We start from the raw sequence: 13,930 nt of genomic DNA, 5'->3' as shown, positions 1-13,930 counted from the left end.
CAGCGCATTTCTCTTGTGTATTTATTATTCCTGCATGCTGTAAGTTTAACTCTGGTCCATGCCTTTGAGCTGTGTAGCTTTCAACAACAGGGCTCTTTAAAAACTTATTTTTTAAGCCTTTAGTTAAATCTAATCTTGTAAAAATAGCAAAACAGAAAATAACCAGTATATTCACCCAGCAGTGAGCATCACATCCTTACTTTATGCATATGTTCTTACTGCACAGCCTTTGATCCCATTTACAATTGTGAATGCTTTGCCAAGTGCACCAAAACGCAGACTACATTTTTTTCTTCTTGTTCCCAAACCAGAGTACTGAACCAAAAGTCCTTAGTAGCCTTAGCAAATAACTGTCGAGCAACTAATAAATATGATAAATAACTTCAAAGATTCTCTGTTGTCAATTTTTCCATACATGCAGGACATATGATAGAATCAAGGTGATGCATAAAATATGATTTAAAAAATATTAATTTTGACTTAAAGAACGTCTTTACTGCACTAATTAATCACTTTTTGGAACCACATCCCTCCCAGTTGTAGTGTGACATCACATGGCACAAAACTCTCAACAGCTTGGTTTTGTTCATAATTATTGTGTGTTAAAATTAGTTCATAGTGTTAAAGCAGGGGTTTTCAAAGTGCGGCCCAGGGGCCATTTGCGGCCTGCAGCTAAATTTTATTTTTATTTATTCACACGTTTTAAAGACAAAATAAACACACCTCAGATTAGAAAATTACACAAACACACACAAAATGCAACTCTCTGGTCTTTGATGATTTCCTTGCGCCTTATCATTATGTACATGTGTACAAAATTCTTGTGAGTGCTAAATCCCTTACAAATATTTATGTTGGCAGAATAATAATATTAGTAAAGAATAATAATAACAAGAATAAATTGAATACACAGGGGTTAATGCGTGTGCCTCACAATACGAAGGTGCTGAGTTCAATCCCGGGCTCGGGATCTTTCTGTGTGGAGTTTGCATGTTCTCCCCGTGACTGCATGGGTTCCCTACGGGTACTGCGGCTTCCTCCCACCTCCAAAGACATGAACCTGGGGATAGGCTGATTGGCAACACTAAATTGGCCCTAGTGTGTGAATGTGAGTGTGAATGTTGTCTGTCTATCTGTGTTGGCCCTGTGATGAGGTGGCGACTTGTCAAGGGTGTACCCCGCCTACCGCCCGAATGCAGCTGAGATAGGCTCCAGCACCCCCCGCCACCCCGAACGGGACAAGCGGTAGAAAATGGATGGATGGATCTTAATGGGGTTAAATTAGATTTTACACTAATTTGCTTTGTTATTTATAGCACAGAGCTAAGTGTGGATGTTTTGTTCAGATAGTCTAGCATACATTGATTGGCCTACATTGTATTGGATTTAGTAACTTTAATGTACAAAAAGTGTCCCCCGCCTCCTTCAAAATTTGTGTACGCATCCCTCAATGGAAAAGCTTTGTACATCCCTGTGATAAAGCAAGAGCACTACAGGTAATAGGTCCAGCAATTATAGCAAGAGGTTGATTATGTTATTATGGATGTTCACGGAGCGGCATTGAGAAAGGAGACAAGTAAGGAGAGAGGTGAAGGCTGGATCAGTGCTTGTTAGACTGGACTCACTCCAGGGATGATTCAGAGAGATGTAGAGAAATAAAAAGAAAAGTGTGAAGTGTTTTGTAATACCCCCCCCATAAAAACCTTTTAAATATAATTTATTGGGGCAAAATGATTGTGTTGTGTGTGTACACTAGTACAGTGCATGTCAGTGACTAGTAAGTGTTTGCATGCTACTAGCAGGAGAAAACATGCTGGTGTTGGGGAGCAGAATCATCAGCCCTGTGAGGATCAAGCCATGCTAGGGGCTGATCTCTACAGGAGGGTTAACACTTTCCTTTAGCGCACCATATGGCTGATGTCTCTACTCACAAATGCCGGGACAGTTGGCTATGAGTTATGCACAAAGTGACAGTATCTAGTTTAATATTTAAAGGAAATTGACGAACAGATGACAGGAAGGCAAATGTAAGGAGAGTATTAGCTATTGTTGGTGACCCCCATAGTGTGTAATTATGCTATAGCAATACTAGTTTATCATAATTTACAGCATTCAGCCACCTGTCTGTGCATTACATTACTGGGAGAGTCATAATGTATGTGTTCTGAAGCTCATCTTGATGAATGTTTGAGTAGAATCCAAGTTTGCAAACTGAAATCCTGCCCTTTATATTACGTGCAGCAGGGGTTGTCAGGTGGCTTTGCTCTGTGTGTTTGCAGTGAGAACGTCAAAGACAGAAGCTCCCGTTGCCTTGTGGCAAGAGCAAAATAGGTATGATTTGTTTTGTAAAAGGTCATCTCAAACGTCATATCAGAGGCTTTTTCCTTAGAAGGAAGAGGTGGGTAGAGTAGCCAGAAATTGTACTCAAGTAAGAGTACTGTTACTTTAGAGATTTATTACTCAAGTAAAAGTAAGGAGTAGTCACCCAAATACTTACTTGAGTAAAAGTAAAAAGTATGTTGTGAAAAAACTACTCAAGTACTGAGTAACTGATGAGTAACATACACACTCATATCATATATATATATATATATATATATATATATATATATATATATATATATATATATATATATATATATATATATATACATTGATATACACAGTATATAATTTATATGTATTTATTTTGCTGTTTTTGTTTACATGTTAAAGGTGTTTTAATGAATATACATGCATGTTTAACATATAGATTCCTTTCTTTAATGAAGACTAGAATATAAGTTGGTGTATTACCTGATTCTGATGACTTGCGTTGATTGTAATCAGACAGTAGTGCTGGTAACGTCCACGTTTTCAAATGGAGGAGAAGAAAAGTTCCTCCTTTCTGTCTAATACCACATGAAAGTGGTGGGTTTTTGGCATCCTATTTGTCCAGCTTCCATATTCGTTTTTATACACTTTACAAGAAATATATTGGCGTCAAACTCCGTAGCTTGCTAGCTTGTTTGCGCTGGCTTTCGGAGACTCTTGTTTTGAAAGCGCAGGCGCGATGGAGCGGCACTTTTATTGTGAAGACAGGAACGTCCTCATGTGCGGTCAGTCTTGAGGCTTTTGACGGGATGTACGGTTGAAATAAAAAAAGTATATTTTTTCCTTCACACTTTTGATTGATTGATTGGAACTTTTATTATTAGATTGCACAGTACAGTACACATTCCGTACAATTGACCACTAAATGGTAACACCCCAATAAGTTTTTCAACTTGTTTAAGTCAGGTCATGTGACCACCTGGCTCTGTTTGATTGGTCCAACGTCACCAGTGACTGCATCTGATTGGTGGAACGAAGCGAAACGTCACCAGTAAGGCAGGCACTTTGAAGGTCTGTCTGACAGACCAAAACAAACAAAGCGTGCATTAACAGATCGATAAAAATTAGTAGCGAGTAGCGAGCTGAATGTAGATAAAAGTAGCGGAGTAAAAGTAGCGTTCCTTCTCTATAAATATACTTAAGTAAAAGTAAAAGTATGTTGCATTAAAACTACTCTTAGAAGTACAATTTATCCCAAAAGTTACTCAAGTAGATGTAACGGAGTAAATATAGCGCGTTACTACCCACCTCTGTTAGAAGGTAAAAATGCCAACATCTTGTGGGGCGGTATAGCTCGGTTGGTAGAGTGGCCGTGCCAGCAACTTGAGGGTTGCAGGTTCGATCCCCGCTTCTTCCATCCTAGTCACTGCCGTTGTGTCCTTGGGCAAGACACTTTACCCACATGCTCCCAGTGCCACCCACACTGGTTTAAAAATGTAACTTAGATATTGGGGTTCACTATGTACAGCGCTTTGAGTCACTAGAGAAAAGCGCTATATAAATATAATTCACTTCACTTCACTTCATCTTAAGTATGGTAACTGATATTTACCGAGACATATTTTTTTAGACTGTGGCGATTTCTGAACTGAATCGCAAAATGGATCACATCATGGAGAAGTTTGCTGAGAAGGAGAATTGAATTGAATTTGAGAGAAACCAGCACGGACACATAGAGCAGGCAAGTCATTGTTTTGACTGTTCGAAGAAAACAACATCCTAATCTACGATTTGACTCCCTCGAATGGCCTTGACGCAGGAACAGGCTGTTCTGAAAAACACACCCGAGGACACCTCAACGATGGACGCTTTTGACTTCCCTTTTTCTCAACAACACCTGGTGTCGAACTTTGAGATCGGCCCCAGTCCACAAAAACATTTCAACATCACAACCAAGTTAATTGGGCATACATGCACGCACCCGCCCCTTCCTCAACCAACGCCTTCACCACTGCTTAATTCCTGAGGTTATGGATGGCTAGTAGCGCTTTATAGCAGCAGGTCGGCCTCCAGGGCCCCAAATCCACACCCCCCCCCTCTGTTGCGAGTTGTTGTGATTATATGTAACATGTTTATGTGTGCTATGCTATGGGAGTTTTTTTTCCCTTGGACTCAGTGTGGACCCCCTCCCGAGGGTCCAGCCTTAGACTGATATTTTTTTACTCTTCCCCCCTTTCCCGATATCACCTTTTTCCCACCTTTTTTAAGGAGCGCCATAAGTGGCTGCTCCATTGGCGGTCCCGTCTTGTCTCCCTGTAAACGTATGTCTGCTCTTAGTGGGACTGTGCCGAAAATGAAATTTCAGTTCTTATGTGTCTTGTACATGTTAAAGAATGGACAATAATAAAGCATCTTGAATCTTGATTGTTTTCCCTGGTTGCAAACTACATGGTAAGGTTGTTGCTTTCGGATTCCCCTAATAAAAGGACAGTGCAGCAAAGACGCTACAAATATCCTACCTGTCTCTTATGGACATACACCTGTTGTTTGTTGACTTATGTTAGACTTACTGTCTGTGTTGTCACATTTGCAAGAGCACCTAGGTCGTGGAACAGAGCTACTCTGCAGGCTTACACGCATCCAAGGAAAATACACGCCACACACACGTACCCCATCCCCCAAATCTCACGCTTTCGACGCTTCACCTCACTTGGTAGGATGGAAAACGGAGCAGCGCCCCTGGTGGCAGCAGCTTTGGGCCGGATGCTCTCCCCTCTCGAGGTGTATCTCATAATATGTATATGTGCTTTGCGTAAGTTTTTTTTCCTGGTTTCTAACTAAACCCCCCTGCCACCAGGAGTTTAGTTTGGGACTTGCTCCTATTATCATCCTTTTACCCCCATGTTTACCATTTTTTCTACCTTTTTTATGGGGAGTCGACTCGATCAGTGTTCCCGTCTGTTTTTTTGACAGGTTTGTACTGAAAATGTTGTATTGTTTAAGTGCAATGACAATAAAGATCCATTAAATTTTTAACAGCTAAACCGCTGAATGCATTAGGGTGAACATAACACGGAAACCTACTGTGTTGCCTGTGCAATTTTTTCCAACAGATGCACCACATTGTGGCACTGTTATTAAACCCTAATGTTTAACCACTTTAGTTGGATTAATTTGACATTTTTCACACAGCTCAACGCGTTCTACAAAAAAATCACTACAAATATAGCCCAATCATCATCAAATTTGGTATAGATCTTTGGGGTCTGACAAGCATTTGTCTATAAAAATACAAGATAGGTTGAAAAAACATGCCTTCATTACGCAAAACGTTTTATGCATTAGGGTGAACATTTCCATAACACGCACACCTACTGCGTTGCCTGTGCAATTTTTTCTAACAGATGCACCACATTGTGGCACTGTTATTAAACCCTAATGTTTAACCACTTTAGTTGGATTAATTTAACATTTTTCACACAGCTCAACGCGTTCTACAAAAAAATCACTACAAATTTAGCCCAATCATCATCAAATTTGGTATAGATCTTTGGGGTCTGACAAGCATTTGTCTATAAAAATACAACAAGATAGGTTGAAAAAACATGCCTTCATTTCGCAAAACGTTTTTAGAGTTTGCCTCTGAGGGCCATGACATTTGTCTAATCGTTATAATACTGAAGCATTTAAAAAAAAAACACCTAGTTCTAGCCTTAATTTCTTTTTACTCTAAGACCCTTTTGTTGGTGTATGTTGTTCATAAACAGTCCCCAATTATGTCAAAATCTCCCTAGCTTGTCTCATTCGTTTGTGCTGCAAAATATTCTGCCCTAACTAATATAGTTTTTTGTTATTAAACTGCGTCCTAGAATGTCCTGATGCCAAGTGCGCATATAGACACCCTAATGTTTGAACATGGTGTTGGTTATGGATAATTTGTGCTGAGCACAAAAGTCCAATAACAAAACACCACTCTGGTTCAGATTCTGCCAATCCATGTTTCACTGTTATTGCCAGTGTGAGCGGTGAAGTCCCCCATCAATCAGGGGAGTCACCCTGGGGGAGCACTCTCCAGTACTCCCTGTAGCGAATCCAAAAAGGGCGGGTACTCTGAACTGCTGTTTGATGCGTAGACACGAACAACAGTCAGGACTTGTACCCCCACACAGATGCGGAGGGAAGCTACCCTCTCGTCTACTGGGTTAAAGGCCTACTGAAACCCACTACTACCGACCACGCAGTCTGATAGTTTATATATCAATGATGAAATCTTAACATTGCAACACATGCCAATACGGCTGGGTTAGCTTACTAAAGTGCAATTTTAAATTTCGCGCAAAATATCCTGCTGAAAACGTCTCGGTATGATGACGCCGGCACGTGACGTCACAGATTGTAGAGGACATTTTGGGACAGCATGGTGGCCAGCTATTAAGTCGTCTGTTTTCTTCGCAAAATTCCACAGTATTCTGGACATCTGTGTTGCTGAATCTTTTGCAATTTGTTCAATGAACAATGGAGACAGCAAAGAAGAAAGCTGTAGGTGGGAAGCGGTGTATTGCGGCGGCTGCAGCAACACAAACACAGCCGGTGTTTCATTGTTTACATTCCCGGAAGATGACAGTCAAGCTTTACCATTGGCCTGTGAAGAACTGGGACAAAAGAGACTCTTACCAGGAGGACTTTGAGTTGGATGCGCAGACGCGGTACCGTGAGTACGCATGCAGCTGCGGCTTCCAAACATTTGATCGCTTGCCCGTACGTGCGTGCCGCTATGTGCATGTCACGTACGTAACTTTGGGGACTTTGGTGAAATATATGTGCTGTATGAACTTTGGGGAGGTGAACGGTACTTTGGGCTGTGGGATTGAGTGTGTTGTGCAGGTGTTTGAGTTGTATTGGCGGGTTATATGGACGGGAGGGGGGAGGTGTTTGTTATGCGGGATTAATTTGTGGCATATTAAATATAAGCCTGGTTGTGTTGTGGCTAATAGAGTATATATATGTCTTGTGTTTATTTACTGTTTTAGTCATTCCCAGCTGAATATCAGGTCCCACCCGCCTCTCACAGCATCTTCCCTATCTGAATCGCTCCCACTGCCCTCTAGTCCTTCACTCTCACTTTCCTCATCCACAAATCTTTCATCCTCGCTCAAATTAATGGGGAAATCGTCGCTTTCTCGGTCTCGCTGCTGGTGGCCATGATTGTAAACAATGTGCAGATGTGAGGAGCTCCACAACCTGTGACGTCACGCTACTCGTCTGCTACTTCCGGTACAGGCAAGGCTTTTTTATCAGCGACCAAAAGTTGCAAACTTTATCGTCGATGTTCTCTACTAAATCCTTTCAGCAAAAATATGGCAATATCGCAAAATGATCAAGTATGACACATAGAATGGACCTGCTATCCCCGTTTAAATAAGAAAATCGCATTTCAGTAGACCTTTAAACTCCAAAGTACAGGCTCAGAGGCACACGTCAACAAGTATTGCCACCCGTGCCCGTCGCCCCTCACGGTTTGCAATGCCAGAGTAGAAGAGAGTCCAGCCCCTCTCGACAGGACTGGTTCCAGAGCCCTTGCTGTGCGTCCAAGTTTTTTGTTCTATTAATCAATGGCCATGTAGGTTGGCCTAACTAAATTGTCTTTATTCAAGTCATGACCACCACACAGTCGTAGGATGTGTTTGAAGTACGAGGAACAAATCATGGAACTGGACAAACAAATTGTAAAGCTTATCAGCACACTCTGCTCCCAGCTAATATGTACCCTCAATTGGCGCTTGCAAACAAATAATTAGCTAATTACGAGAGCAAACACAGAAGATGGGGTGAGGGCGGGGTGTGTGAAAGAGAAAAAGCAAGCGAGTGAGTTTACTCAAATGACAATGTGGCTGATCAATTGCAGCGTTGATGCAGCACTGGCGGCAGTGCTGATGACAGCAGTGTTGGGAGGGTTGCGGTTGAATGAGAGCGAGGGAAAGAGCAAACGACATCAATCTGGCACAAACCACAAGTGGAAGCAAAATGACAGACTGCAAAAATATGTCTCATTGAATAATTTTGGAAATGGAAGTAAGGAGGTACCTGCTGTCTTTGTTGTAGGTGCTTTCTAGGGTTGAGGTCAGGGATCTTAAGCCATTGAAGTATGTCTTCAGTATATGGAACTTGCTTAGTGCACTAGGGCGCATTTGCAACATTGTTTCCCCAAAGTTATAAGCATAAAAAAGCTAAAACTCTCTTGATAAAGTAAAAAAGTAGACTTGTCTTGACTTTTTTTCTTCATAGTTGTATAATACCATACTGGTCCCAACATATATAAATATAGTATTATTTTCCCCTAAGCAAAAAGTCTGGGGAAAAAAGGGTAGTCATATATTGGTGGTTTGGAGATTCATAAATGAAAATGTAGGAGGCTTCAAACGATTTCTCCTTAAGTAAATCAAAGGTTTTCTTCCTGTCACTGGCACACACACACCTGTGACATGAACAAACGTGGCCGTGAAACACCCACTGGAAAAAGTGTTTCAAAAGTTGGACAAGTTGGCAAATATTAGAGGATCAGTTCCAATACCAATTACAAGTAATATGAATCAATAAAGCAGCAATGAAATATGATATTTGTTTTTTAAGGCAATCTATCATGTTGTCAGTTTACTCATGTCAATATGTTACTCATATTTTTTTCTAAAATCTTTCCAAAAACAAGTCTTGTCAACGAGGGGCTGCTTATATTCAGGTCAATACGGCAATAGATTATTAAAGAAATGGCATGCACTGGTAATACAGAACAAATTATAGTTCTATATTATAGTCTTTGCCCACAAGATTGGTAGACAATTATTCCTGCTTTACTTAAACTAGACTGGAATATTGCTTTAAATGACACCTCATATTCTCTGGGAGAAATCTGGCATGTAAAAATCGAGTCAAAAAAAGAACAGTTCTGCTTCTGTTGTCATGGCACTGTCATCCCTGGGAATGACGGAATACACGTTTGAATCCTTTGGGCGTAAAACAGCATCAAAAAGACACAGGCAAACGTGAAAGTCCGTTTTTTAACAGGCCCTTCATGCATACTGCACCTTCTGTTGTACGTTACTGTCACCACCACAATAACACCTCACGGTTTAAGAAACTGAGACAATTGTTTACCACTAGGTACATTCAGTCCATGTGGGTTAAGTCGTATCCATTTTAGTAGTCATGGTGAAAATACGAGCCAAGCCGTATCTCAGAAGTGATAAAATTTAGTGAGGTGCTGAGCTATCGGTGCTTAACAAGGAAATAAAGACTGCCCTCTTATCCTCTCAGTGTTGTCTATAAATCCAAGCAGGAATTGTTCTGTGGGAGTGATGATGTACAGTATGTAGATAATTACAATAGAGTGTTGCCACATGAGTCGCTCCAGCGACTAATGGATGACGTTAATAGAGGAACTATAGGAAGCGCTATGGAGGCCTGTTTGTGAAGTGTACTGTTGAAAAGCTCACAAGAGCAGAGTGAGGGAATTACTGAAAGCTCTTTCCCTTATATACTGCTAATGAGCACATAAATGCTCTCATTGACTGAACAACACAAAGCCGTATTATATTGTGTGATACAAGCCAAGTTCTGTTTTTTTTATAGCCATTACTCACAGATAAGCAAGTGCGAGTGTTGATAGAACGGCAGTATCCAACATTGTTTTCAACATGTTTGTAAGATGTGTTAGAGCAAGTCTGGCTCGCCAGCTGTTTTATTTGGTCCACTAAAGGGTGGCTTCCCAAATGTAATACACATTGATACTGATATCTTTCAAGCTCACACAATCATTGATAGCATATCTGCACAGCTAACAGGTTGCAATCCACTACCTTATGTGGTGCGAAACTCTTTACTCATGGTGCTGCTGTATGGTTAAAATGGCACATTTGGCCTTTGGAGGCAAAACTGTTTGTTAGAATATGTTTAGAACCCACTGAAACGAGAAACAATTTCATGTTCAGATGTCAATGAATTCAAAACAATGCCCTTTGAAAAAACCTACTAAAACGAATTAAAACTTATAGTATTGTTAATTATAACAACTACTGTAATACATCTACATAAATAACTATATAAATAACTATAACATAACGATAGCAGGTGCATTTGTTTACCGAAACCACAAAGAGGGTGGGTGGTTTCTTGGAAGTAGGCGATATTTGGAGAGGAGATGTTTGTCATGACAGTTTTGACCTTTTTAGCTATTTTCCAATGCTAAAGTGCCAGAAAAAACTACACACTGAGTTTTTGTTTGATACAGTCACATGCCATGGCACTATTTTGAAAACGCAATACTGCGGTATCTACAATATTGTTACATCCCTAATATACTGTATATACATTTATATTCATGTATTTTTCACAGTTACAAGCAGCCCTCTGAGAGCAACCATAATTGCGATGTGGCCCTCAATGAAAATCAGTTTGACATGCCTGCGTTAGTGCTTAATTTGCTCTCAAAATAAGGCTGACAGTAGTCACGTTTGTCAGCAATAACTAGTGGGACAATGTAGTGATTTATGCAGCAAAACCTGTTATCAGCCCAGGCCGAATTGTCAGAACCATACCAAATCAACTGGAAATTCGGCAAAATGCACACCAGGCCTGGAGGTAGCAGTGCCATTTTGAAAAGGTGCATGTGCACCAAAAAGCAGTTCTTTGTTCCACTGCTGTTTTGACTGTGACATACTCGCTACTGTGTACTTCAGCTTTTAAGGCAACATACTTTTAGACTTATTTCTAAAACACTATCTGCCATGTGAATGAAGCGGTTAAATGCCACTTTTTGTTTTTTCCTTCAGCTATGACAGGGGTCGGCAACCCGCGGCTCTAGAGCCGCACTTTAGCGCCGCCCTAGTGGCTCTCTGGAGCTTTTTAAAATTTTTATGAAAAATGGAAAAAGATGAGGGAAAAAAACAATCTATTTTTGTTTTAATTTGGTTTCTGTAGGAGGACAAACATGACACAAGCCTCCCTAATTGTTACAAAGCCCACTGTTTATATAAAACATGTTTCACTGATTCGAGTATTTGGCGAGCGCCGTTTTGTCCTACTAATTTTGGCGGTCCTTGAACTCACCGTAGTTTGTTTACATGTATAACTTTCTCCGACTTTCTAAGACGTGTTTTATGCCACTTCTTTTTCTGTCTCATTTTGTCCACCAAACTTTTAACGTTGTGCATGAAAGGTGAGTTTTGTTGATGTTATTGACTTGTGTGGAGTGCTAATCAGACATATTTGGTCACTGCATGACTGCAAGCCAATCGATGCTAACATGCTATTTAGGCTAGCTATATGTACATATTGCATCATTATGCCTCATTTGTAGCTATATTTGAGGTCATTTAGTTTCCTTTAAGTCCTCTTAATTCAATGTATATGTCATGACACACTATCTGTATGTAATATGGCTTTTAATTTTTTGCGGCTCCAGACAGATTTGTTTTTGTATTTTTGGTCCAATATGGCTCTTTCAACATTTTGGGTTGCCGACCCCTGAGCTATGAGCATGCATGCAGAGTGTACATAGACATCATTCCACACAAAGCCATTACAGCCACCTGCATGCATCGACACAGGCCTCCTCTCAGCGCCTTTTGTTGTCGGTCCAGTAGCACATGTGGGTATTACAGAAGCCATTTGTCTTTGGCACTTTGCTTTATTGCTCTCCTCCCCTCCTCCCGCCGGAGTGGAGACAGGTTCTATAGCGCGTGGTCCCAAGGGGAAAACCCCACTCCACACTCCTTTCTCACCTCCTCTCTTTCATTCACACTCTGTATGCGTGAATTCCAGTAGAGAAAGCAAAAGAGAGGACACAAATGGACATGGAGCGACGACACAAGCATAACCGTAATCTATGGCTGCGGAGTGGTCGCACATGACATAATTAGATTTAGTGCTGCACTCACATAAAAATGCACTGTAGCAGTTATCCTTCGCCATGAACATGCTCTCCTCTGCTTCAGCACGTACAGCACCGTGTATTTGCAGTGCCTATAATTAATCTCTCATGGCACCCTTTTCATCCATGCATATTTTTAGACCGTTCCCAAAGGCTTCACGGTGTTTGAAAGGTGTGTTTCCGTGACAGCAATACAACCCTAATAGGCTGTAATCGAATTCTGCACAATAAAACATGCTTGTCTTGTCATCAAATAGAGGATCTCCCTCCTTCTAACATGGACACTTTCTTTTCGTATTCTTTGATTCCACCAATAGGATAAAGCTTAGAGGATCCTCTCAGGAAATAACCTCTGCTTAAGACAGTGGTTCTTAACCCGGGTTCAATCGAACCCTAGAGGTTCGGTGAGTCGGCCTCAGGGGTTCGGCGGAGCCTCCGCCACGGAGATATAGACACATCCGAATTATCGTGTAAATAAAAACTTCTCCCTATCGGCGTATTATGGATACCTCCAAACAATGTTCCCTCTAATTTTCCATCTGATTTGCAGGTTTTTTGATTGATTGATTGAAACTTTTACTAGTAGATTGCAAAGGAAGAGAATACATTATATGAAACAGTACAGTTTACACAGTACAGTACATATTCCGTACAATTGACCACTAAATGGTAACACCCGAATAAGTTTTTCAATTCATGGTAATGTGTGTAAGGTGTGTAATTTGTTGTGAGTTCATGCACTGTGTTGGTTTTGTTCCTTGAACAAGGTGATGTTCATGCACGGGTCATTTTGTGCACCAGTAAAAAAACATATCACTTTTTCTTGAATTAAAAAAAAACACATTTTATTTTTCACTAAAGAAGGGTTTGGTGAATGCGCATATGAAACCGGTGGTTAAGGTTAAGAACCACTGGCTTAAGACCTTCTCATTCTCTTGTACAAAAGCTTGTAGAGGACATAATAGACACATTTTTTAAACACAAAACTGAACCTCAAATTTATAACACTAAGAAAATTGAGAATATGGAAACCTACCCAAATTTTCTGGGAAAAATGTCAAAGTTGTTTTTTGTGCGTTTATTTGTTAAACTTAAAGTCAACAAATAATGTTAGCTGCTAACGCTAGTCTCCAACTTGCTAACTACTACTATACATATCGAGTCGACACTTCATCAAAAACAGACTGTTTTAGAGTCCACATCCAAGCTGGAAAAGAGACGGGACTCCTGTGTGGAAGGGAATTCTACAAAACCCAAAACCAGTGAAGTTGCCAGGTTGTGTAAATCGTAAATAAAAACAGAATACAATGATTTTCAAATATATTTCAACCTATGTTCAATTGAATACACTGCTTTAGCTCATTTGGAAATTGATGCCTGCAACATGTTTCAAAAAAGCTGGCACAAGTGGCAAAAAAGACTGAGAAAGTTGAGGAATGCTCATCAAACACTTATTTGGAACATCCCATAGGTGAACAGGCAAATTGGGAACAGTTTGGTGCCATGATTGGGTATAAAAGCAGCTTCCATTAAATGCTCAGTCATTCACAAACAAGGATGGGGCAAGGGTCACTACTTTGTGAACACATGCGTGAGCAAATTGTCGAACAGTTTAAGAACAACATTTCTCAACAAGCTATTGCAAGGAATTTAGAGATGTCACCATCTACGGTCTGTAATATCATCAAAAGG

The 13,930-nt window shown here is 40.5% G+C and overlaps 1 protein-coding gene across 2 annotated transcripts in view; it reads right to left on the bottom strand.

Moving 5' to 3' along the window:
* mtus2a (microtubule associated tumor suppressor candidate 2a) overlaps positions 1-13,930 on the bottom strand; it is a 66,779-nt gene that overhangs the window by 38,308 nt on the left and 14,541 nt on the right. The window lies entirely within an intron of this gene.

Source organism: Nerophis lumbriciformis, linkage group LG09 (genome assembly GCF_033978685.3).
Source record: "Nerophis lumbriciformis linkage group LG09, RoL_Nlum_v2.1, whole genome shotgun sequence".
Lineage (NCBI taxonomy): Eukaryota > Metazoa > Chordata > Actinopteri > Syngnathiformes > Syngnathidae > Nerophis > Nerophis lumbriciformis.
Note: the sequence above shows the minus strand (reverse complement) of the source record. Positions and strands in the feature narration are given on the sequence as shown.